Source organism: Heptranchias perlo, chromosome 17 (assembly GCF_035084215.1).
Source record: "Heptranchias perlo isolate sHepPer1 chromosome 17, sHepPer1.hap1, whole genome shotgun sequence".
Taxonomy (NCBI): Eukaryota; Metazoa; Chordata; class Chondrichthyes; order Hexanchiformes; family Hexanchidae; genus Heptranchias; species Heptranchias perlo.
The window spans coordinates 33,774,687-33,799,413 of record NC_090341.1 but is presented as its reverse complement, the minus strand read 5'-3'; the positions used below and the strand labels follow the sequence as shown (position 1 = coordinate 33,799,413).

At 41.2% G+C, this 24,727-nt stretch overlaps 1 pseudogene; it reads right to left on the bottom strand.

Moving 5' to 3' along the window:
• LOC137333923 (monocarboxylate transporter 2-like) overlaps positions 1 to 24,727 on the bottom strand; it is a 64,526-nt pseudogene that overhangs the window by 33,482 nt on the left and 6,317 nt on the right.

Here is a 24,727-nt window from a genome sequence, read left to right as displayed (position 1 = left end):
TGATGTGCAGAATGGGAAGAAATGGGAAACAATGAACGTGCACACTTTCCACTCTGAGTCAATGGATAGTAATCTAGAGTGGAAACTCTGGCTAATATTTCCCCTTTCCTATGACAGGGGTGTTGAGGTCAATTGTAGCACTTCTACTGCTGCAATCAGCTAATTCAGCACAGACTGGGGATTGAACACGGGACCTTCTGATCTGTATGGTGCAGTGCTTTCAGGAAGCTAATTACATCTATTTTAAATAGTTTCCTTTTCTTCATTGTTTCCCATTCTGCACATCACCGTGGTCTGTAACTCCACACATCCTCTGAATGCTGGCAGTGGATATGAACAGGACACAAATTCCTCAGTTTCATTTGATGACAATACCTATTGCATGCAAAATCAATGCTGTTTGTACTTCCTTCTTAATTGATGGAAAACGTTAAATTGAATATGGTATTTTTGTGTTCTCTCTGTAAAATATGCTATCATAGTCTTCAAAGGGTTATATTAACACATAAAAACAAAAGGTTAAAAATTTCCATTCATTGTATCTTCAGTCTTTCACTTAGTAGCAAGTGTCTGATCCCACCCCTATACTGCAATACTGCCTTTGGGTGTTTATGTCTCAGTTCCTGATGATCTAATTCTGGGAAAAGCATCTGATCCTTTACAGTTTAGTTGCAAACTGTGTATTCTTAACAACAGGCCCAAATATGAGAACTAATTTTGACGACTAACTCCATCTCTTGACCCATATAATAAAGACCTCTTCTCCTTTCATATTAAGTCGAAGATTTCAATTCCTATGGTACCGACACTTATTCACTCTTTGCCTGGATTTTAATAAAGATCTTACTGAATTATGAATACAGCCTGCAAGTAATTCAGTTAATATGATTGTATGGAATTGGGTTAACTAATGAACCATTAAACACTGAGCATATAAAATGACATAAGATAAAGTTAATGTACCTTGTCTGACAGTTTTTAAATTTATTAGCAAGTACTACAGATTGCATTACTGAACACCAACCATGAAATGCGCTATTGTTACGTGCAATTGTCTTCATGATTCACAGCTTGGCAATATGCAGAATCATGATTAAAATGCAGTGATAGTATATGCTACATAGTTACAGTGGTACAAAAGCTCCCAAAGCAAAAGCTTCTAATTCCATTGATGCTGTCACATCTGCTTCACAATTCACAGTAATACCCTGAGACCTATGTAAAAAGGTCTCAACAATGCAACTGTCAGCTCAGCGCACTTACTTCATTATAGTAAAAAAACAGAAGTGGTGTGCATTTACAAAATGACCGTAACTTCAGCAGGACACTGGCAGAAGGCCCAGGAAATGGCAGTGGCCCAGTTGTGCCCGATCTCAGCCATTTCTAGGAGTTTCCAATTTGACTTGTAAGGAGCGGAATTTCCATCTGTTCCTTGCAAAGCAAATGACAGATTGGGGGATGGGATCAGTGGGGGGGGACTTCCTAAGCCGAGAATTTTTGCTACTTCTCCACAATAGGACCTGTAGGGATGGTTGATGTGCTCGGTGAGGTGAGATATACTGACCTCTACAAGGGTGCACCTGGGCTCCACCAGTGTGATTCAGACCTGGCAAGCAGCCTGGACCCCTGAAGAATTAAAATTTTTTCAAAAAAAAAATTCCACTAGGTCGGCTCCATTGCTCTGAGGGCTGATAGGACAATTTCTGGGGCTGGAGAGAGGTTGACCCCTCCAAGAGTGGAAGGAGGTCAGAATTAGCATGTGTCAAGCAGGATCAAGAGATGCACCTAAGTGGTGTTTGTGCTAATGCTAATGCGGTGCCCTCCCACTGACGCCACAACCTCCAGTGGGGTCAGCACTGGACGGCACTGTCCGGTACAGTCCTGATGTAATTGTATTTTTAGGGCCCATAGCTCAGCCATGATGCTGAGGATGCATTGACAAACTACTGCAGCATTCTCTTGTGGTTTATAATGTCACCTGATTCTTGAACCATATCCTTCTACATAGTTGTCTGTTATTATCTGCTATGGGTTAAAAATGCTATTAACGTGATTGATCCCTTCTTATCCTTTGTCTCAATCTATATGGATTCTGTTTCTATCTTAATATTAGTTATGTCCCTTTTTTCTAATGCCATTATGTTGTCTCTAATTAGTACAGCTATCCCCACCGTCTTCTTTCCCTATCCTTTCTAAATACATTATATCCTGCAATACTTAACTGCCAGTCCTGTTCTTTATTAAGCCATGTTTCAGTTATCCCTACTACATCCAGCACCTCGCTACAAATTATTGCCTTCAGTTCCCCCGGTTTTTTGGATGCTGTGCATATTGCTGTACAGGCAATTTAATTTGTTCTTAATAATTGTTCCCCTCACTTTATTTTTATCAGTCATTTTGTACTCGTGTTCGATAACTGTATTTGCTCCCTGACCATTTATGTTACCCTTGTTCCTTACCTTGGTCTGACATTTACCCTCTTCTCCTAGTTCTTTTATCTTCAGACTTATGTTATTTTCACGAGATCACTCCCTCCGTCTTACTAGTTTAAAGTCTTATCAACAGCCCTATTTATCCTTTCTGCTAGGACACTGGTCCCATTCCGGTTCAGGTGGAGCCCCTCCCAGTGGTACAGCTCCTTCCTGTCTGAGTACTGGTGCCAGTGTCCCTTGAAATGGAACCCCTCCATCTCACACCAGCCTTTCAGCCATGCATTTACCCTTCTGATCTGCCTATCCCTATGCCAATTAACACGTGGCTCAGGTAATAATCTCAAGATTAACACCCATGAGGTCCTATTTTTTCATTTAGTTCCTAACTTCTGATATTTCCTTAGCAGGACCTTTTCCATTTTCTACCCTATGTCATTGGTCCTAACATGGACCATGACAACTGGATCTTCCCCCTCCCTTTCCAAATTCCTTTCCAGCTGCATTGAGCTATCCTTTACCCTGCCACCAGGTAGTCAACACACCCTTCTGGATTCTCGGTCGCGACTGCAGAGGAAGCTATCTATCCCCCTAATTATCGAATTCCCTGTGACTACAACTGAGGGCTGAAACAAAGAGCAGGCATCGCAAAGAGAGTGGATCATGAACCGAGTGGGAACTTGAGAATTTGGTGAGAGGGGGAATTAGGTGTGGAGGGGAAGAAGGTGCTAAATTTTTTTTACAAATAAAAAACAGATTAATAAGTAATTATCTATAAATAAATAGATAGTTTAAGTCAAGAGAAGTGGCACTGAACACCAGGGCGGGAGCCACATTCACTAAGAACAGAGAAACATCACAGTGAACAGAGAGCAGGAGCTCTGAGAGAGCAGGAGCTCTGAGAGAGCAGGAATAAAGGCTAGGTTAATCGAAGTAAGTAAACAGTAAGTAAATGAATACTAATCGAGTATCTAAAGGGAGTTTAGAGAAAAAAGATTTCTAAATATAATGGACGGGCAGCTGAGACCCATTGCCTCTAATTCCTGCACCATGTGGGAACTTCAGGACGCTTAATAGATTCTTTGCGTCTGTCTTCACAAAAGAGAGGGACGATATATACATTGTAGTTAACGAGGAGTGTAAAATATTGGCTGGGATAAACATAGTGAGAGAGAAAGTATTAAGCGGTTTAGCATCTTTGAAAGCAGATAAATCGCCAGGCCCGGATTAACTGTATCCCAGGCTGTTAAGCGAAGCAAGGGAGGAAATAGTGGAGACTCTGACCATCATTTTCCAATCCTCCCTGGCTAAAGGCGTGGTGCTGGAGGATTGGAGGACTGCTAACGTTGTACCATTGTTTAAAAAGGGTGAAAGGATAGACCGAGTAATTATAGGCCAGTCAGTCTAACCTCAGTGGTGGGCAAATTATTGGAATCAATTCTGAGGGACAGTATTAATTGTCATTTGGAAAGGCATAGATTAATCAAGGACAGTCAGCATGGATTTGTTAAGGGAAGGTCATGTCTGACTAACTTAATTGAGTTATTTGAGGAGGTCATAAGGAGGGTTGATGAGGGTGGCGTGTTTGATGTAGTCTACATGGATATTAGCAAGGCTTTTGACAAGGTCCCACATGGCAGACTGGTCAAAAAAGTAAAAGCCCATCGGATCCAAAAGATAGTGGCAAGTTGGATCCAAAACTGGCTCAGTGGCAGGAAGCAAAGGTTAATGGTCGATGGGTGTTTTTGTGACTGGAAGGCTGTTTCCAGTGGGGTTCCGCAGGGCTCAGTACTAGGTCCCTTGCTTTTTGAGGTATATATTAATGATTTAGATTTAAATGTAGGGGACATGATTAAGAAGTTTGCAGATGATACAAAAATTGGCCGTGTGAGGAGGAAAGTTGTAGACTGCAGGAAGATATCAATGGGTTGGTCAGGTGGGCAAAAAAGTGGCAAATTGAATTAAGTCCGGAGAAGTGTGAAATAATGCATTTGGGGAGGTCAAACAAAGCAGGGGAATATACAATAAATGGGAGGATACTGAGAGGTGTAGAGGAACAGAGGACCTTGGAGTGCATGTCTACAGATCCCTGAAGGTAGCAGGATAGGTAGATAAGGTGATTAAGAAGGCATATGGGATACTTTATTAGCTGAGGCATAGAATATAACAGCAGGGAGGTTATGCTAGAACTGTATAAAACACTAGCTAGGCCACAGCCTGAGTACTGCGGACAGTTCTGGTCACCACATTACAGGAAAGATGTGCTTGCACTAGAGAGGGTACAGAGGAGATTCATGAGGATATTGCCAGGAGTGGAGAATTTTAGCTATGGGGAAAGATTGGATAGGCTGGGGTTGTTCTTTTTGGAACAAAGGAGGCTGAGGGGAGATCTAATTGAAGTGTATAGGCCTGGATGGAGTGGATTGGAAGGACCTATTTCTCTTAGCAATAACCAGGTGGCATAGATTTAAAGTAATTGGTAGAAGGATTAAAGGGGAGCTGAGGAGAAATTGTTTCACCCAGAAGGCGGTAGGGGTCTGGATCTCACTGCCTGAAAGGGTGGCAGAGGCAGAAACCCTCATCTCACTTAAAAAGTACTTGGATATGCACTTGAAGTGCCGTAACCTACAGGGCTACAGACCAAGTGCTGGAAAGTGGGATTAGGCATGAAAGCCCTTTTTCGGTCAGCACAGACACGATAGGCCAAATGGCCTCTTCTGTGCTGTCAATTTCTATGATTCTAAGTTTAAGAGGAGATTTGATAAAAGTGTTCAAATCATGAAGGGTTTAGATAAAGTAAATAAAGAGAAACGGTTCTCATTGGCAGAAGGGTCGAGAACCAAAGGACACAGATTTAAGGTGATTGGCTAAAGAAGCAAAGGCGACATGAGGAAAAACTTTTTTACACAGCGAGTAGTTATGACCTGGAATGTGCTGCCTGAAAAGGTGGTGGAGAAAGATTCAATCATGGCTTTTAAAAAGGAATTGGATAAATACTCAAAGGGAAAAGATTTGCAGGACCATGAGGAAAGAGCGGGGGAATGGGAGTAACTGGATTGCTCTTACAAAGAGCTGGCACGAACTCGATGGGCCGAATGGCCTCCTTCTGTGCTGTAACCAGTCTATTATTCTAACCTTTCTATTCTGCTCTTCCACACCATGAACTGCCTCTTGTTCCATGATGCCATGGTTAGCATTCTGGCTCTCCACATCGCAGCCTACATCCTTATCCTCACAGATAGCAAGTACATTTTACCTGTTGGACAGGACCAGTGTCTGCGGGACGTCCTTCTGTCTCCCTTTGGTTCCCTTTACCCTGCTGACTGACAGTCACACTCTCCCCATCCTGTACCTGTGCTTTCCTCTGAGGTGTGACTACTCTGGTGAAAACTACCCAAAAATTCCTCCCCCTCCCTTATGTGTTGGAGTGTCTCTAACTCATGAACCAGCTTAAAGACTCTGAACCAGAGTTACTCAAAGCCAGGGGCCTTTACTGCAGATGTGGCAATCCTGGACAGTCTTGTTGTCCATAAACTCCCTCATATTACAGTCCCGACGCATAGCCTGCACTGCCATTTCTAGTTTTTATTTATTTAGCTCTAGATATAATACAATTACTTGAGATTTAGATTATATTTAGTGGATTGATTTAGCTTGATTTCAGATTAATTTGTAGCTAATTAGCCTTGTTTTATATTTATTAACTTCTTTTATTTTCTTATTTCCTTAACTCCTATTTATTATTTATATATACCAGATTTTAACTTAATGAAATTCAGCACCCTTTAATGTTAGCATCCTCTATTTAGTTCATTTTAATTTTATCCCCTTAGATCTGATGAAATAATTAAACACTTAGCTTAATTATATATTAAATTAAACACGACGTATTTATATAATAAATTAAACACTTGGCTGTAATTCCTTGGGCTCCACCGCTCTTCCCTCTGCTCTGACCTCGCTTTTTCAGATTCAAAATTTTTTTTAAAGATTTTTCTCTGCGTTTGTTTTATAGGCTCCCCTCAGTCACTTATCTCCCGTGCTTTACAGTGCTCCCCTCAGTCACTTCTCCCGTGCTTTACAGTGCTCCCCTCAGTCACTTCTCCCGTGCTTTACAGTGCTCCCCTCAATCACTTCTCCCGTGCTTTACAGTGCTCCCCTCAGTCACTTCTCTCCCGTGCTTTACAGTGCTCCCCTCAGTCACTTCTCTCCCGTGCTTTACAGTGCTCCCCTCAATCACTTCTCTCCCGTGCTTTACAGTGCTCCCCTCAGTCACTTCTCTCCCGTGCTTTACAGTGCTCCCCTCAATCACTTCTCTCCCGTGCTTTACAGTGCTCCCCTCAGTCACTTCTCCTGTGCTTTACAGTGCTCCCCTCAATCACTTCTCTCCCGTGCTTTACAGTGCTCCCCTCAATCACTTCTCTCCCGTGCTTTACAGTGCTCCCCTCAGTCACTTCTCCTGTGCTTTACAGTGCTCCCCTCAGTCACTTCTCTCCCGTGCTTTACAGTGCTCCCCTCAGTCACTTCTCTCCCGTGCTTTACAGTGCTCCCTTCAGCCGCTTCTCCCGTGCTTTACAGTGCTCCCCACAGTCACTTCTCCCGTGCTTTACAGTGCTCCCCTCAATCACTTCTCCCGTGCTTTACAGTGCTCCCCTCAATCACTTCTCCCGTGCTTTACAGTGCTCCCCTCAGTCACTTCTCTCCTGTGCTTTACAGTGTCCCCTCAGTCACTTCTCTCCCGTGCTTTACAGTGTCCCCTCAGTCACTTCTCTCCTGTGCTTTACAGTGCTCCCCTCAGTCACTTCTCTCCCACACTTTATAGTGCTCCCCTCAGTCACTTCTCTCCCACACTTTATAGTGCTCCCCTCAGTCACTTCTCTCCCACACTTTATAGTGCTCTGCTCAGCTACTTCTCTCCCGTGCTTTACAGTGCTCCGCTCAGCCGTTTCTCCGCCATTTACAGTTCTCTGCTCAGTCACTTTTCTCCCGCACTTTACAGTGCTCCCCTCAGTCACTTTTCTCCCGTGCTTTACAGTGCTCCCCTCAGTCACTTCTCTCCTGCACTTTACAGTGCTCCCCTCAGTCACTTCTCCCATGCTTTACAGTGCTCCCCTCAGTCACTTTTCTCCCGCACTTTACAGTACTCCCCTCAGTCACTTCTCTCCCATGCTTTACAGTGCTCCCCTCAGTCACTTCTCTCCCATGCTTTACAGTGCTCCCCTCAGTCACTTTTCTCCCGCACTTTACAGTGCTCCCCTCAGTCACTTCTCTCCCATGCTTTACAGTGCTCCCCTCAGTCACTTTTCTCCCGTGCTTTACAGTGCTCCCCTCAGTCACTTCTCTCCCGCACTTTATAGTGCTCCCCTTGGCCATTTCCCCCGTGCTTTACAGTGCTCCCTTCAGCCATTTCTCCCACATGTCACAGTGCTCCACTCAGTCACCTTTCTCCTGTGCTTTATAGTGCTCCCCCAACCATTTCTCCTGCGCCTTACAATGCTCCGCTCACATATTTATATAGTTATATTCACACTGTTTATTTCCCTTCCCTATTTTTATTACTTAACATTTATCTATATTAAATACCATTTGTCATTCATCAGCCCACCTTCCCAACCCATCTAAATCCCTTTGTATTTGGTTTATCTGTTTCCTATTGTATGAATCCTTCTCTGCCCTCCCTCACCAACACCCCCATCCCCCACCCCACCAAGATTTGGTGTCATTAAAGGTTCTTAAAAGAGTCTAACAGTTTAGGTCTAACACTAAAATCTGAGATCTTTAGTGCTTCAATGGAGTATCAAGTTAGTTTAAGAAATAAAATGTTGGCGGGTTGAGTTTATTTAACTTGTTCATTTCTTTTTTATGTCAATTAAACCTGCTTCACTAACTATAATGGCAATGTATTAAATATCCATCTGTCTTTTCCTATCATTTGTATTCTATGCTGTCTTCATTATTTGCTGAATGTCATATAGAAGCTGCAGCTACTGTTAGGACATAGGGGTGTCTGAATTCCCTTGAGCAAAATGTGTAAGTATAACCTCTGCATATCGCAGAGAGCTTAACAAGTGAGTAGCAATCAGTTGTACCTCCTTTAGAATCATTGATCAGGATATGGGAGGTGTAGTACCAACAGGAAATTTCTGTAAAGATGACAAGTTGCCCTCTTTTACAGAGATTTCTGACAGAATTATTTCAAAAAAGAGTTTATTTAGTGCTTTTTTAAACAGATTTTTCAACTGTTGTAAAAAAAAATTAATTCGTTCCCTGTTAAAATCCTAGAATCTTAAGCACAGAAGGAGGCCATTCAGCCCATCTTGTCTGTGCCAGCTCTTTGAAAGAGCTATCCAATCTCTTGCTCTTTCCCCATAGTCCTGCAAATTTCTCCCCTTCAAGTATTTATCCAATTCCTTTTTTAAAGTTACTTTTGAATCTGCTTCCACCACCCTTTGAGGCAGCGTATTCCAGATCATAATAACTCGCTGCTTTATCTTTGTTATCTCTGATATTTTGAACTGTTTTTATAGAATCATAGAATGATAAACATGCCTGAAAGATATCTTGTCGATAAGGTTTATAGATATGAAGGACTTTCATAAGAATGAAAGAAGTCTTTGGCTTGTAGGGGGTTTCTGATCCTGGCTAAAGCCCCTGTTCCTGAGTCAGTTTTGACACTCTAACTAGAAGAGGTCCATGTCATTCTGTAGGAAAGTTCACAATAGGGATGACTGAAGGATTTGTAAATGACATGAGCTCTTTAAGGAATGTTACTGATTTCCATATTTATGGGGTGATGTTTTCAAAATCACAAGAAATAATTTTCACTACAACTGTTCTTTCAGATTTTCTTTCAATCTCATGGCGTAATTTCCCTTCATTTACCTTGTCTGTATTCCAAAACCTATTGTTAACAAGCATGTTTATTTGCAGTCGGAGACCTTTTTTTTACATTGTGATGCCAGCTCAGTTGATTAATGCTTTCTCTTTGTGTAATTTGTTCATTTCTACCCACATTATTTTGAGTTCAGGTTGACCAGTGTGTCCCCTGGTTAGGTTACATGTGCAATTGATACAAATGAAATAAAGATTAAAGCCTAGAAATTATAGTGCACTTTTTAAGGGTTAATAATGGGTTACATTTGGGTTTTGTGGGTTACATAAACTGCTGGTGTACATGTAATTTTACTGTGTTAATATGTAGGCTAAATGTGAGCTATGGTTCGCACACAGCAGACCAGCCAATGAGAAAGAAGGAACATTAATCCTCTTAATCAATTGAGTAATTGCAATTAGGAGGCAATTGAACAGCTGAAATCACATTGGGAAGACGAGCACCCTGAATAAAATTGCTTTAGAAATGGGTACTATAGAATTAGGGAAGACAGATTTACTGGCCGGGTTCTTTAAAAACTACTGCAAGAAATCAAGGAGCAGAGGAACAAACTTTAATGGACTAATGACCAACCACATTCTTTCCACCGATTTACACCACATAAAAAGCAGGCGGATAGATTTTTATTGGGTAAGGGTATCAAGGAATATGAATAAAAGGCAGTAAATGGAGTTGAGGTGCAGATCAGTCATGATCCTTTAGAATGGTGCAATAGCCCCTCAAGCCTGTTCAACCTGCTCTAACTTAATGTGAAAAGGTTGCAGCCATTTCTGGGTCTCGTCAATTATTAGCGGAACTTTATTCCAAACATGTCAATGGTCACATACCCATTGAGTAGATTCCTTCTTAAGAACGTAAAGTGGGAGTGGTTGAAGGACTGTCAAAGTAGTTTTGAACAACTGAAGACTGTGATAGCAAGTGCACATTGTGACCCTGATTTGCCACGGGTTTTATCAGTGGGAGCTGCGATTTCTCACCCATATCCTGAAAGCTCTGAACAATCAAAAGTGTTGCCCTCCTATATCCTAACTTCCTCAAAGACCAATTATTCACAGATCACACATGAGGCCCTTGCTCAGGTATCATGCATACCTATTCAGATGTCATTTTGTTCCATATACTGATCATAAACCTTTAGCTTTCATATTGTCAGAAATCTGAGGAAAACCTGTTTTAGCTTCAATAAGCTTCAATAAGAATTCAAAGATAGGCTATTCAATTATCAGTTTATGACATCAAGTTTGAACCATCAAAATCGAATACCAATCTCAATTGCTACCCCCCAATCTGCCCCTTCCCCTCCTGATCGCGCCCCTTTCCGATCGTGTCCCCAATCACCCCCTGCCCTCCCAATCTCGCCCTGTCCTCCCGATCAACCCCCTCACTCTCAATCACCTCCTCCCCTCTCAGGACCTACCTGAGGGCTGCTGCCGGTGACACAGTGACCCAAAATTTACATCCGCTTCACCGACAAGTCGCCTGGGTATGCGCAGCAGGCATCTGCAGTTCACTAATCTGATTTAAATGAGGCCTGAGACCCAATATCGAGTGTGCCTCGGGCTTACCCGTTCCAGCACTGGGATCGTTCCAATTTCAATTTCATCCCCCGGTTGTTTCAACTATTCCCATTGTAATGAACCAACCAGCTCCCAGGACATTGTTCATGCCCCTGATTATTGTGTGAATTCTCCTGGATGGTTTCTGAAGAAAGTTGAAACCCAATGGCATTAAAACTGTTCCTGAGAAGTTACCATCTACTGTACCTGTTATTGGTCCCAGCGCACCTAAAGTCAAAGCTAATTGAAGATATCCTCAGAGGTCAAGGAAACCTCCTAACCATTTGGACTTGTAGGTAGTTATTTGGACGTGTAGATACTTCTGAGTGCTATGGTTTATTTTGTTTATCATTTTTTTGTATGATGTAGTTGCAGAATTTCTTTACTTATTGTTTTTGTTAGCTGTTAACCAGGCTTATTCTTGGAGCTGGTTATTGTCACCTTGAATTTCTGAGGGGGGTGGGGGTAAGTCCTATGTATTGTACTTGCATATTGGTAGAACACTAGATGGGAGCAAGCACACTGCAGCAATTACACTCCAGGGTCTCCTCTTATATTGTTTATTATATCGAGAGGAGAATGTTCCAAAGTGTCTGAAATAACAGCAGCCATTACATTGCCACACCAACTTGAGTGTTTATTCGGACATAACACAAATATCCACGTTCTCCTATAGCCCTTTCCCAGATCAACTCAAAACAAAAGTAACTGAAAATAAAATTCAGAGGATTGTCTCTAAGCAGTAAAAATAGCAGTCATGTACCCCAAGGCTAAGTGATTTATTAGATTAGAATCTGATTTAACATTATCTTATTGATGTATGAAATAACTAATTTTTTGCAAAAATATAATTATGTTACAATGGTACATGATACATGTATTTCATTTCAATTAATTTTCAAATGGTACAAGCAAGCTTTATCATTATTAAAATATTTCATTAAACAGAATGTTCTCAGAAAAGTTTATAAATTGACAATGTTTCTCCAGCATTATGCAGTTCAGCCTGAAGACAGTTTGATGTCACTTCTATGTCTACTAAGCAATTATTAATCCTTAGTGAAGCTATCCATTGGTATGCGTTCTAATGGTCTGGCTGCCTACTACTGTATTTCAGTTTCATACTGAACGTGATGCATGCTAATGCATTGACCTTGGCTTTTATGAAACTGTGAGAGAAAAATAATGGCTTGTGCTGATAGACAGGTCAGCAGAGTGGGCTTGAAAAAATACATAGCTCCACGACAGTTGGAAGAGTGGTCTGCATTTCAACGAAGCATTCTTTCAGGAAAAGATCTCTACACTAATATCACTACCATAGTGATTTGGAAGCAAATCTCAAGCATAATTCAGCAATGTCATTGTGTCATTTTTAACAAAATTGAAAGGAACAGTATCATCTTGAAAAAGAACCCTTGAAGATGAGAGCTCAATGAGGCCAAATTGAAAGTATCCAACATGGTGTTGGTCATGCAGGACCGCCGTCATTTTCATACAGTGATTTTTTTTATTACCAATTTCAGAGATATGAGCTAGGCTGTATTTTTATAAAATCTTTCTGCTTCTAACTGCCAGATAGAGGAGCACTAGAGCAGCATGGGTTAACTCATCAAAATACTGTAGAAAGGATATTATTACAATTTGAGAGGACACAGCACTGGCCAATCTAGATGGTAACAGGTATAAGCTATGAGGAAAGGCTAAGAAGTTGGATGTATTCTCACTGGAAAAGAGGAGACTGGGTGAGCAAACACAATTTTTCAAAATTGTGAAGGAGATTGATAAAGTTGAGCCAAAATATTGATGAAGGGTTCAAAATTATAATTTAAAAATTATCAATTTGGGACTGAATAGCAAATTCAGACATAACTATTTCACACAAGATCACAAGATGATTACGGATGTATAAGGCCACTCTGCCCATCTTATTTCATCCATCCAGAAACAACCTAATGTCCCTTCCATTGTTTCTTAAATGATTTCAGTATTTTCACCTCCATTATTCTATCCGGAAGTCAATTTTACATTTTGGTTCAGAGTTTCCTGATATCAGTCCTAATATTATCTTTTACTCATTTGAACCTGTCTCATTGTTCTACTCCCACAATGAAACAAGACAGAAAGCTGCATTCATATGCAAATCAGGGTCTCGTGCTGGTTGTGGGACCCAGTTTGCAATTCTCAAGTACAAATGGGTGGAGCACACCCAGCACACGCTCTGCCCATTTGTACCAGGTGGAGAGCCTAACCAATGGTCTTAAAGGTACAGCTGGACGCTGCTGCAGAAATGGCCTGGAACATTTTGGGGGAAATTTTTGTTGGACCAGGAGGAGCAAGAGAGCTCCTCCTGGCTCTGCAAAAATACTGAGGCCCATTGTCAGCTGCTGCACAGGCCTCCCACTCCGTTTCTCGGCGTGCCCATGGGGATAGCGGATTTCCTGCCCCCGATATAGTGAGCTACCCATTAATATCATTGAGGGCTCAGCAGCGCACCCAAATTACACTGATGAAGCCTATACCTGAAAATGGTTTGGGCCTCTTAATTCAGGCAGGTGGCATGGTCACTCTGCTAACCTCAACCAGTTTTTTGGGAGGAAGTTAAAAATCTCCCCCGTGATCTGTGACCAGCAGAAATGGAAGAAATCAATGTGCAGACGTTGATGATATTATTTTGCATCTCTTTAAGATTTAATTTGCATTAGAACGCCAGTTTCAAGCACAATGATTCGGCCCCTTCCCAACCAGCAATCATAAGTGCACGTGAAGCACAAACAGGGCAGTCTTGCCACAAGGAGTCTTGTCCCTTTTCCCTCTGCATTATGCCTTGGAATAGACACACACAGGGCATAATGGAGAAGAAAATAGGTTCCATTGAAATTTGTTCTGGAATTTTCCATTTTGATTTCATCAGTTAATACTGGAAAACTGCAGTTTCTATGAATATACTCGATTACAATGAGAATTAAGAATAAATCACATTGCACCCCTTTAACATGCACAGTCAGAAGCTACTATGCTCTTTTAATGTGGAGAAATAGTAAGAGTAACTTTAAATGACTATAATGGATAGGATACAAAACTAATTAAAATAACTATTTCAAATGATTATAGATGGGCAAGGTGTTTCCAAATAAAATGTACATCTATATTGTTATATATATCATTTGAACTCCATTGGAACATGCATAATTTGATATGAAAAAAGATATATTTAATGCTTTTTATTTTCATATTTTAGAAACAAAGTAGAAGATATATTAATATGCTCCTTTTAATATGATATTCTCTTAATATAAGTAGTCAGAATAACAAAATTAATTTCTGCTCATCTTGGAATCATAGATGGATATCAGCTATTGAAAGTAGTCAGTCTTCTGTGGAATTGCACACAAGGGGTTAGGTTTTGACTTTGTGCAATAGTGTAAAATGGTTGATTAAATTAATGTACAACATAAAAACAGGCCATTTGGCCCAACTGGTCCATGCTGGCATTTATGCTGCACACGAGCCTCCTCCCATCCCTCTTCATCTAACCCCATCAGCATATCCTTCTATTCCTTTCTCCCTCATGTGTTTATCTAGCTTCCCCTTAAATGCATCTATGCTATTTGCCTCAGCTACTCCTTGTGGTAGCGAGTTCCACATTCTAACCGTTCTCTGGTTAAAGAAGTTTCTCCTGAATTCCCTATTGAATTTATTAGTGACTATCTTATATTTACGATCCCTAGTTTTGGTCTCCCTCACAAATGAAAACATTTTCTCTACGTCTACCCTATCAAACCCTTTCGTAATCTCGGCAGTCCATTTTACACCTCTCCCAATGTTATGACAGTACACCTTAAAAAGGGTCGACAACAGAAGCTGCAACTTCAATATTACGCAGATTAGAAAATAATGGAATAAATTGGAGAACTTCAAATGGAATAAAATGTGTTTTTTTTTTAACACCATACCCCCAATGAAAGCAAGAAAACTGAACCCACAGCGACCAACACATTGTGACTCACTGAAAGGATACTGATATATAATGCAGCACATCAGTGAATTAATAAATGAATGGAGCAGTGTGCACCATTGAATCAATAAATTCATAGAGCAGGGGGCACCAGGAAGTTAATAAACTAAGACAGCAATGGACACTGGTCAATTAATAAGTTAAAACAGCAGTGGGCATTACTGAATTAATTGGAGAAGTGGGCGGAACTGAATTAATATGTTCGTAGACCAGCAGGCACACCAACAGTAGATTATTGGAGTAGCAGGCACCAGTGAATTCATGAATTAATGGAGCCATGGGCACAGCAACAAATGAATAAATGGAACAACTGGCACCAATTAATGAGCAGTAGTGAACTAAGAACTTAATAGAGGACTGGGCATACCAACAAATCAATAAATGAATGCAACAGATAACACACCAATAAAACAATAAGTTAATTGAGCAGCAGGCACAAATCAATAAATTGATGGCTAAGTAGGGGGAAAAAAATATCCAAATATCCAAACATCAGGAATAATTGGGTGGTTTGTGAAAGGGGGAGCCTTACAAACAGGCAAGGGAATGCTGAATGCCTTGATTATCAAGTGTAAAACTGAGAATCAGGTTTTAAACATTCTAAAAATGGAGAAAAACAAAATGGCTGCTGGAGTTGCTTAAGTGACTCTGAGAATCTTATCCTGCAATACCATCTAGTGACCAGAATTTTGAACTTCATTATAACAGGCAACAATTTAAATAGGAAAATTATCAATATAAATGTTTACCTATTAATTTAACATTGTAAATGTTAACATAAAAGTGCTACCAAATATCATGACAACAGGAAGTGTGCAGGTGGAATGAAAAAAACACCCTCTCCACAGTAATAAAGGTTCAATTAAATCTCTGTGTACATGACCACCATATCAAAAATATGGGGAGAGACAGGGAGAGGATGAGCTAATCAAGGGACCAGGACTATCAAGGCTGATCCCAAATGTGTTTGTTGAGATGAGGGTTGGCAGCTCTGGGAATGGAATATTTTTTCCACTTTTTTGCAACAAGTGCCCACATCAACCCCAAAATCTGAAGGGTTAAAAGCAGGGTAAAATCCTTTACATTGCTCCAACGATTTGCTTCAATCCAATCTCTGAGGAGCACCCAGAACTGACCTAGTGTGCTACTTCTGTTTCCTGAGCAAGCCATTCTTATGGACATTTTGAGTGAGACTGCTAAAGTAGTACTGAATAGTGCTGTCTCATGAACAGTTTTGTGGCCAAATTTACAATTCTTATAGCTGGCCAAAAAAGGCTTTCATTCCATTTAGTCCATTGGATTCAAACCTAAGTTGCAGAAGTCTAAATGTAATTATGCACTGAAGTGTTCAGGTCAATTTTAATCCCACCCACCTGGTTTCCGCTGGGCTGATGGGGCAGTTAAAAGTGAGCAGGTTACTTACCCGCTCGGAACGCGACCATTTTGCATCGTTCCGAATTTTAGTTTGCAGATTTCAGGCGGATGTGGCGTCCGCCTAAAGCATGCGGGAGCTCCTGAATTTATGCAGATCGGTGTCCTGTTATGTCAATAGAGCCCTGATTCCATTTTAACCAAGGTGGCGAGCAGGGAAGTCACCTCAGCTTTCCCACCAGACTGAAACAGGTGTGCAGACAGAAGAGGCTTTCCAAGGTAAGTGGAAAACTTACCTATGTGGTGTCAGGAGACGGAATGCTCCTCCAGGCCCCACAAGGAAAGTCGCGGCCTCCCATGTCCCAAACTCACCCCTTTCCCTCCCGCAAGACTCTCCCGAAACCCCCTCTCTGCCACTTACCTGCAAAGTGGGCAGGACGTGGACCGGCGGTATTTAAAAGAGGCCTGGAGGATCAAGTCGCTGTGGCTTCCTGTTGCTGTTGGCGGGCAGGGAAATCAACTCGCTGGAAACCCGCTCCGAATTAAAATCCACCCCCGCTATGCCTATATCAAAAATTCTGTATAATGAACATAAATGACAGTGATTAGAATCATGGACATTCAGACTATTTGGAGATGACTGATGAACACAGATCACAGCCAACCTAAAAAGGAGAGTGGAATTCAGGCATGCTGCACCAGAGCTGAATTTTGCCACAAAAATGTGTGGAGTGGCTATTGAATTAGCCAGGGTTCAGAATACCAATTATGGGGTATTAAGCATTCATTAATTGGACCATCCTACACTGTTAAATAACAAGGACTGTGTGGTTGAGGACGCTCATGAGGTGGAGAGGCAAACCGAATTAGAAAAATAAATAACAAAATTCAGTATTTCTTCTATTTTAGGAAAGTAAGCGTCCTAGATTAGGAAAATAACAATGAGTATTGGAGACTACTTCTGATATTTGGATTAGAGAGAAATGCTGCATATATTAGGATGCGTGATAATCCCATAATATTTCAAGAAGTGCCAGAGCAGTTGTTTAATCATTAAGCAGCATATCATCTAGGATTATAAAGAAAAAGCTCTCAAAACACCTGCCAGCTACTTGAAATAGAAAGAGGAACACTTGGACTTCTGGGATGAATAGAATTCTAATTTTGAAGCTATTATTTCACGATTTCATTTTCATTTCACTTCAGTGAGAAAATTAAATGAGAAATTCCATAACCTGAGAAAAATATTATGGTCAGATTTTAACTCTACCGGCCAGGGAACGGCAGGTGAGTGGTTAACATTGCAAAAATCCACTTGCCGTCCCATTTCCACTGACACGAATCAGAAAGGCACCTGCTGGAAACTGGTGGGTGCCTATGATGTCATTGGGACCCCAATGTTAATGAGCTCAATAAAACCTTGCGGGATTGGCCTCAGAAACTGATGGACCAGAGCTTCTACAAGAATTTAAAAGGAAACCTACCTGAAGATTATAGAGATGCACGTGCATCTGAGCTAAGTGGATTTCCAAACAATTGGTAAGCTACCACATTTTTTTTTTTCTCATTTTTTGGCTTCACTCTCCCTGACTGAGCACCCTCTGCTTGTCCTAGCTGCCAGTATTACTTATGTACTTTTGGTTGGTGGTGGAGGAGGAGGAGGAGCAGCAGCAGCCTTGGCAACCAGAACGAGCAACAGCTGGCCCTGCTAAAGCACAGCATGTGAAGGAGGCAGCCAGCTGAAAATGGGTGGGTTTCCCGTAGGGTCAGCAAATTCAGTGGGAAACCCGCCAATAAGATTACAATGAGGCCTGGGAGTTAAAATACATCGAGCTTGTTCTGAGCAGCAGCGGATGTGTTTTAAACTCACCTCACTACTGACCTGCTGAAAACCCACCCGGAGTTAAAATCAGGCTCTACAGTATTCTGAATGCTGGATGCCATGACTTTATGATGAGATGGAACAGACATCCTGTTTTAAATGGTTAGATCACATTTTCTTCCCTGCTTCCCCACTAAAATCAAGCAATTCTGGTTGAAATACTGAATTCTACATACAGTAAAAAATTGCTGTGGTACCTGTTGACTATTATTACCTGTGCATTTAAGGCTGCACAATGTTAGCATGCTTTCCATTTACCTCTGGAGCCTGGGGATTTGAAGTCAATCTGTAAGAGCCTTACATAAAATGAGTTTAGGCAGTTTCAGTTCAGTTCCTATAAGGAGGTCTACTGGACAACCTGTCTATAATTTAGCACAAATCAGTACTAATATGGCAGTCTCAGTCTGAGAGTTCATGAAGCTAATGTGGGAAATGGAAATGTCACACTGGTGTAATGAGGAGTGATCTTTTGAGATTGGAATTAAGGCAAATTGTTGCTGCAAAATAAGGGGCTGCATGTTCAATTTACATCATTGTTGTGGAATGTATCTTCAGGCTGCAAGTAGAAGGGATCTTAGGAGTTTCTTTCCCTGTATAACAATGCCAACAGATGCCCAGGAGAATCTTATTGATCCCAATTTAGACGATCTTTTTGATTTCCACTAAGATATTTTTGGAAAATGGGTGTCCGGTGAGATAGGTACAGCTTAAGTGCTGCAGCACCATCATTGGTGGGAGATTGTAATTACAGCAAGATAAGTTGATATAGGCAGTTTCTATTACAAGTGTGGACATAGGAATTTAAAATGGAAACATAAAAATAAGGACACAAAATATGATTTTAAAATAAGGACTAAATTATATCTTCATGTACTAATCCAATTATCCTCTGCATTCTAACCCCATTTCAACTGAAGATTATGCTTGGTTTTGACTTCCCATCGGCTATGCCATGGGAGATCGACGAGTATATTATAAACAGTTGAAAGTACCATGGAGTTATGTTAGGACTGCAAGCTTAGATTTGAACACTTTACAGGTCATTCTATTCTCTTGGGTGTGTGTGTGTGTTAACCCTTCCCCTACCTTTTGTTCTGTTCCTTATTAAATCTGTAATATCCTCTAGCTCCGATGAAGGGTCCACACCTGAAACATTAACTTATCTGTTCTCTCCACTGATGGCGACTGACCTCCTGAGTGTTTCCTGCATTTCTTGTATTTGTTTGGGATTTGGATAATGACTGTAACCTGCTCAAGTTTAGCTCCTTGGTTTATGGACCCAGGGAAGACACTTTATAGGCTGTTGAGCTGGTGAAACACTTGTATGCTATTGAGATTAAAGCTTAGTGTCCACAAACCCCACTATTATAATATCCTCTGTCTCACACACACTTCGAGCAGAATGTGCGTCCTGAACAAGGGAAATTAAAAATGAAATGTGAAAAAAACGCACAAGCAAGTGGGAAGAAAGGCAGATTATTATTGGGGCTGAGAGTATTGTTGAAATAGTGTCATAACAGGTGATCTGTTCCATTAGTGCTGGACTGTTTCCTCAAATATTTGCAAATGTTTCTTTGTTTTGTGACCTGCTATTTTTTTCAATAAATAAGCTATAATGATAAATCCTTCAATTTATGAGAAAAATCATAAAATGCTATTTTAAAATTTCGAAAATGGAAAACCGATGCACTCCTCAAGCGTGTATTCAGACCATTACATCAGGTTTGTTGTGATCTTAGGTGTGAGATATTGGGCCCAATATTAGGAGGGAGGCGGGTTGGCAGCGTGGGTAACGTGCCCAGTGAAATCGGTGGGTTTGGCACGCGATCGTAAGTAAATTGAAGCCACTTACCTTGGCTTCTGGGTTTCGCACTGGAAAGCTGCGCAGCGGGCGGACTGCACACCCGCATCATAGGCTGTCAGCTGGAGGAGCCCTATTTAAAGGGGCAGTCCTCCACTGACTGATGCTGCAGAAAATAGGAAAAATTATTGCATGGAGCAGCCCAGGAGGAAGGCTGCTCCCAGGTTTAATGATGCCTCACTCCAGGTCTTACTGGATGGGGTGAGGAGGAGGAGGAGGAGGAGGAGGAGGAGGGAGATCTTCCACCCGGCAGACGGGAGGAAGTGGCCTGCCTCTGCCACCAAGAAAGCCTGGCTCGAGGTGGCAGAGGAGATCACCAGCACCACCATACAGTGCAGGAGGCGCTTCAATGACCTAACCAGGTCAGCCGAAGTGAGTACACTTAGTCATTTCCCTACACTCCGTCTGCCACATCTCCTTCTGCACTGCCAACACTACTCTATCACATCACTCCTCACATCCACTGAACCCTCATCCTCATCTTACTTGCACTTCCTCACCTCCCCAGTACTCATCCCGCCACTACCACTCAACCCAATCCTCATACAATCTCATGGCTCTGTCTCATACTCACCCTCTCATGCATCTCTTTCACAGTCCGCCTCACCCAACCTGCCACTACCTGTGTTGCAGCCACAGGGCATGCATCACATATGCGCAGTTGGAAGCGTAAGGCAAACGTGTCGTGAGCATGAAGGGGATGCACAAGGGTGTTTGAGGGTTTGTCATGGTTTTTACTTATATTTGATTTCTGATCAACTCATATTACATATTATATTGTCACCACTACTGCCACGTCTTGGCTATTCTTGACTGGCTTGTGCAATAAGGCCCTTTCATGAGGTACTCCATGAACACCCTTGATGCCACCCATTGGGTCACCCTACAGTGGGTGTATGTGTAGTTACTTTGTGCAGGTGCCTGTTGCGCAGCACTGTGTTGTGTAGCTCCACGTGGCGGAGGTGGACGGCGTGCCTGGCGAGGCTGGTGATGTTGCTTGTCCTCCAATGGAGTGATGAATGCAGCTATGGAACCCCCTCCCCTATCCTGACGGTGTGAGTGTGAGGGGGTCCACAAAGTAGGTGAATGTGTTTGGACAGCAGAGTTTAGGGTATGATTTAATAATTTGGAGTGTGGAGACAACCGTGTGGCAGGCAAAACTTTGTCTGAGGTGACAGAGTGCCATGCTGCCATGAGGTATTCCCCCCAACTGTCAAGGAATCCTCTGCATCTCCCAATGGCTGCTGACTGAAACACATCTGCAACAACAGGGAGTGTTTCCCACAGCGTGGGAAACACGCTGAGGAGAGTCCAAAATCACATCCCTGCTAAAATCTCTTCCCAATGAGGTCTGTCAATGACCTCAAGTACCTCCCTAACTATCTAAACTGTCATCCCGCTAGCTTTAATTGCCGGTGGGAGTCCCGCATGCGGGGGCTGCGCATGCACCGATTCGCGTCATTGGGGAACCCAGAAGTGGGCGGGTTGGAGCCGGGCTCCGGACCCGCTCTGGGATTCCCAATTTTAGGAACCCTCCGCCACGAACGCACCCGCTCGGCCATCCTAAAATTGACTCCATTTTATCCCATAAAATAGGGATTTGCTACTCCTTTGGAATTCTATAATAAATGGATTATGGTTTAAAATTGTACAGTGCATGCATTTCACAGTGTGTAGAAATTTTTTATTTGTTGTTAAATAGTCATGAATGTGAATTCTTTCTGACAAAACCTGAAATGGAATTATTTCATTTCACTGCCTTTCTCACTCAGCTCTTCAGGGAACAAAAAATGCAGTTTTTGTATTTACCAAGGATTAACTGTGATGCATCAACCTAAAGCTTTCTTCAAGTATTCTTTAAAGTTGTTCTCTGATAATTCCCAGATTATGTAAAATCCATTTCAAATTCTAACCGGACAAGGTTTACATCTCCTGTTTTGTTCTGTAAACTAGTAATTTGCGCCAACACCCACTAAGACAGCAAAACCCTGTTCTCTGAATAGCTGACTAAGCGCCTTGGGGCGTTTTTTCTATGTAAAAAGCACTATATAAATTCAAGTTGTTGTTGACCAGTGGATTATAACACTGGACTTAGATTTCAATGTATTTCAGTCCGCTCTATATCAAGTGCTGGTTGCAGTCTTACACTAGGACCTGAATTTAAAAATATTTTGCATGTTTCCTTCTTCATAATCAAAACATGCACACTCAGGACAAAGGGCCTGGCATTCCAATTAACTGGCCAGCTGACAGTCTCAATAACCAACTAAAACTCTTCGACCTTGCATTTCCATTAACCTCACCATTTTCTGTATACTTTTAGCAAATTCTTATTTTACGGTTATTATTTCCCAGTATTCTAACTCAATGGGCAAAGATGGGATGGAATTTATTTCTGCCGTGGTGATTTCCTGTAGAATGCTTACCTCATGTTCCCTGTTACTTTTTAAACTTTTTTTTTAACAGGAATTTATCTACAGTTTAGAAGTTGCAGTGTCTTCTTCCTGACAGCTTTTACAGTTATTGTCTGTAAATAAAATAAAATCTCACAATCTAATCTCTTTTTTCTTTGAGTAGTAACTATAGTAACTGATTGATGGTCCCACTTCTAAATCAGCTTGTGCGCACAGAGAGATCACAGGCTGGCTGATTATGAATATGGAAAAGTGACAAAGAATCCATTGAGGAGGGAGAAGAGTCTGAGAGCTGCAAAGGCTTAATGATTGGCATTTCTTTAAAATGTATATTTTAAATGAGATCTGTATCCATCTGAATTGTCAGATAATTTGTTCTCATTATCTAAGTATTAGATAATGAGAACAAATTATAATTATCTGAGTGAGTGGCATGGATTCTTAAGGTCATGAACCCAAAGGATAATGGAGTTTAGTCCTGCTGTCATGAAGCAATGTATTTTTCAGTAAATCACAGATACAAATAATAGTGAGTAAAGGACACACATATGCTTCTGTTTAAAATTCAGTATATTGTGTATACTATTCATTGCTCCCATTCCTGCCTGCTCGTAGCTCACACTTCCCTCATACCTTCCTGGGTCAATTACCTGCTGACCGTATCTCTCTCAAATCATGGAGCTGAACATGGCCAGGTGCACCATTTAAATAGTTTAGACTTTGGTATTTAGTGAAATTAATCATTTGCTTTAGGGATAAATCATGGGAGAGATAGGCCACTGTTGATGATGCTGAAAGCACAACATGTGTGGCATTATTTTATATTTTAATTGGAGGTGCATGGTCTCCTCATTAAAGTGTTATACAAGACCAATATTCTCTAAGTTATTTTACCACAGTGCACCAACATGCACTGTTTAATTCCACATAGCCTTTTTAATTCCTTTGACAATTTCCACCCCAACAGATAAAGACATTGGAATAACATATGTTTTTTTCTGATTGTTTATGAATCAGCTGTGACAGAAAATACAGCTCTTTTTTCACTAGAGATGGACCTTAATTCAGGCCGGTGTTTTTACTACATACCTTGTCTCATTCTACAAAACTGTTCACATATCATTTATACTCAGATTAGCTGTCATAATGTGGTTCTGAGAGTTAGGAGATACTACCTCCAGTTAGTGAAACTCTCCACATTTCTAACTCCAGATAGTTCTGTTAACTAGATGGAAAAAAACATTTCTGTGGCTCTCAATAAACATGGCTGCCATCAACCCACCCATTTCCCACCCTCTTGCTTTAATTTCACATGTGTTACATTTTTTTGTGACCATTTTTTAATCTGAAGAAATTAAAGCAGGAAAAAAAGGATTTAAACAAAATATATAGGCAAGTGGAGGTAACCAACATTGCTGAACATATTAAATCTTTTCACAGTTCTAAAGATGTGATGTTAAAATTGGGACTTTGAACAGGCCACCAGCCCATAATTTAATGTGGCAATTGCAGAAGACACTTTACTCATGCTGTGACACAATAACATCATTATGACACCCTGGGTTGTCTGCAATGTAAATTTATTAGCTGTTAAGCACTGGAGAAAAGTTCACACTGCACCAGATAAGAATGCAAAGATCTCTCAGGGAGCCATCATGCAATAACTTTCTCTGTGATTTTCATACCAATTACTTAATTTTTCTGCTTGACTCAGGATTTCCAACTCAAGACAAACATTTAGTATTTTTAAAACAAATGGAACATTTACAACAAAGCAGTCAAGCATTCCAAGAATTGATTACGCTGTACTCCAGTTTGTACACAGATGGCGATGATGTAAAAAGTCATCTGACATTTGGAATTGTTCCAAACTTGTATCTAGTCAATAAATTATCAGCTTTTGTCCCATGTTATTTACAAAACAAATTGGGCTGGAGGGGATTTCTTCTATCTCTTCCATGTAGGGTTCAAAACCCCTTTAACAAAAGACATTTGAAGGAAAGGGTTAACTGTACCCCTTTTAAACAAAGACATTTGAAATTCTGCAAACAATATAATGTGGTAAACTGCGTTCTCACAAATCCTGTTTTTCCCTCACTCACACTGATGGCATTGGAGAAGTATGAGGTTCTGAATCGAAGACATTGTACTGCGGATAGAGGTCTAGATCATCAAATAAATAAGCTACATGGATAATATTGAACTTAAAGCATTGTCAGGCTTTTGGAAGCACAAGCTTTTCAACACAGCAGGGGGTAATGTAAGAGAAGGCAACAAGGGCAACATCAAAGGCTTTGGATCAGGAAA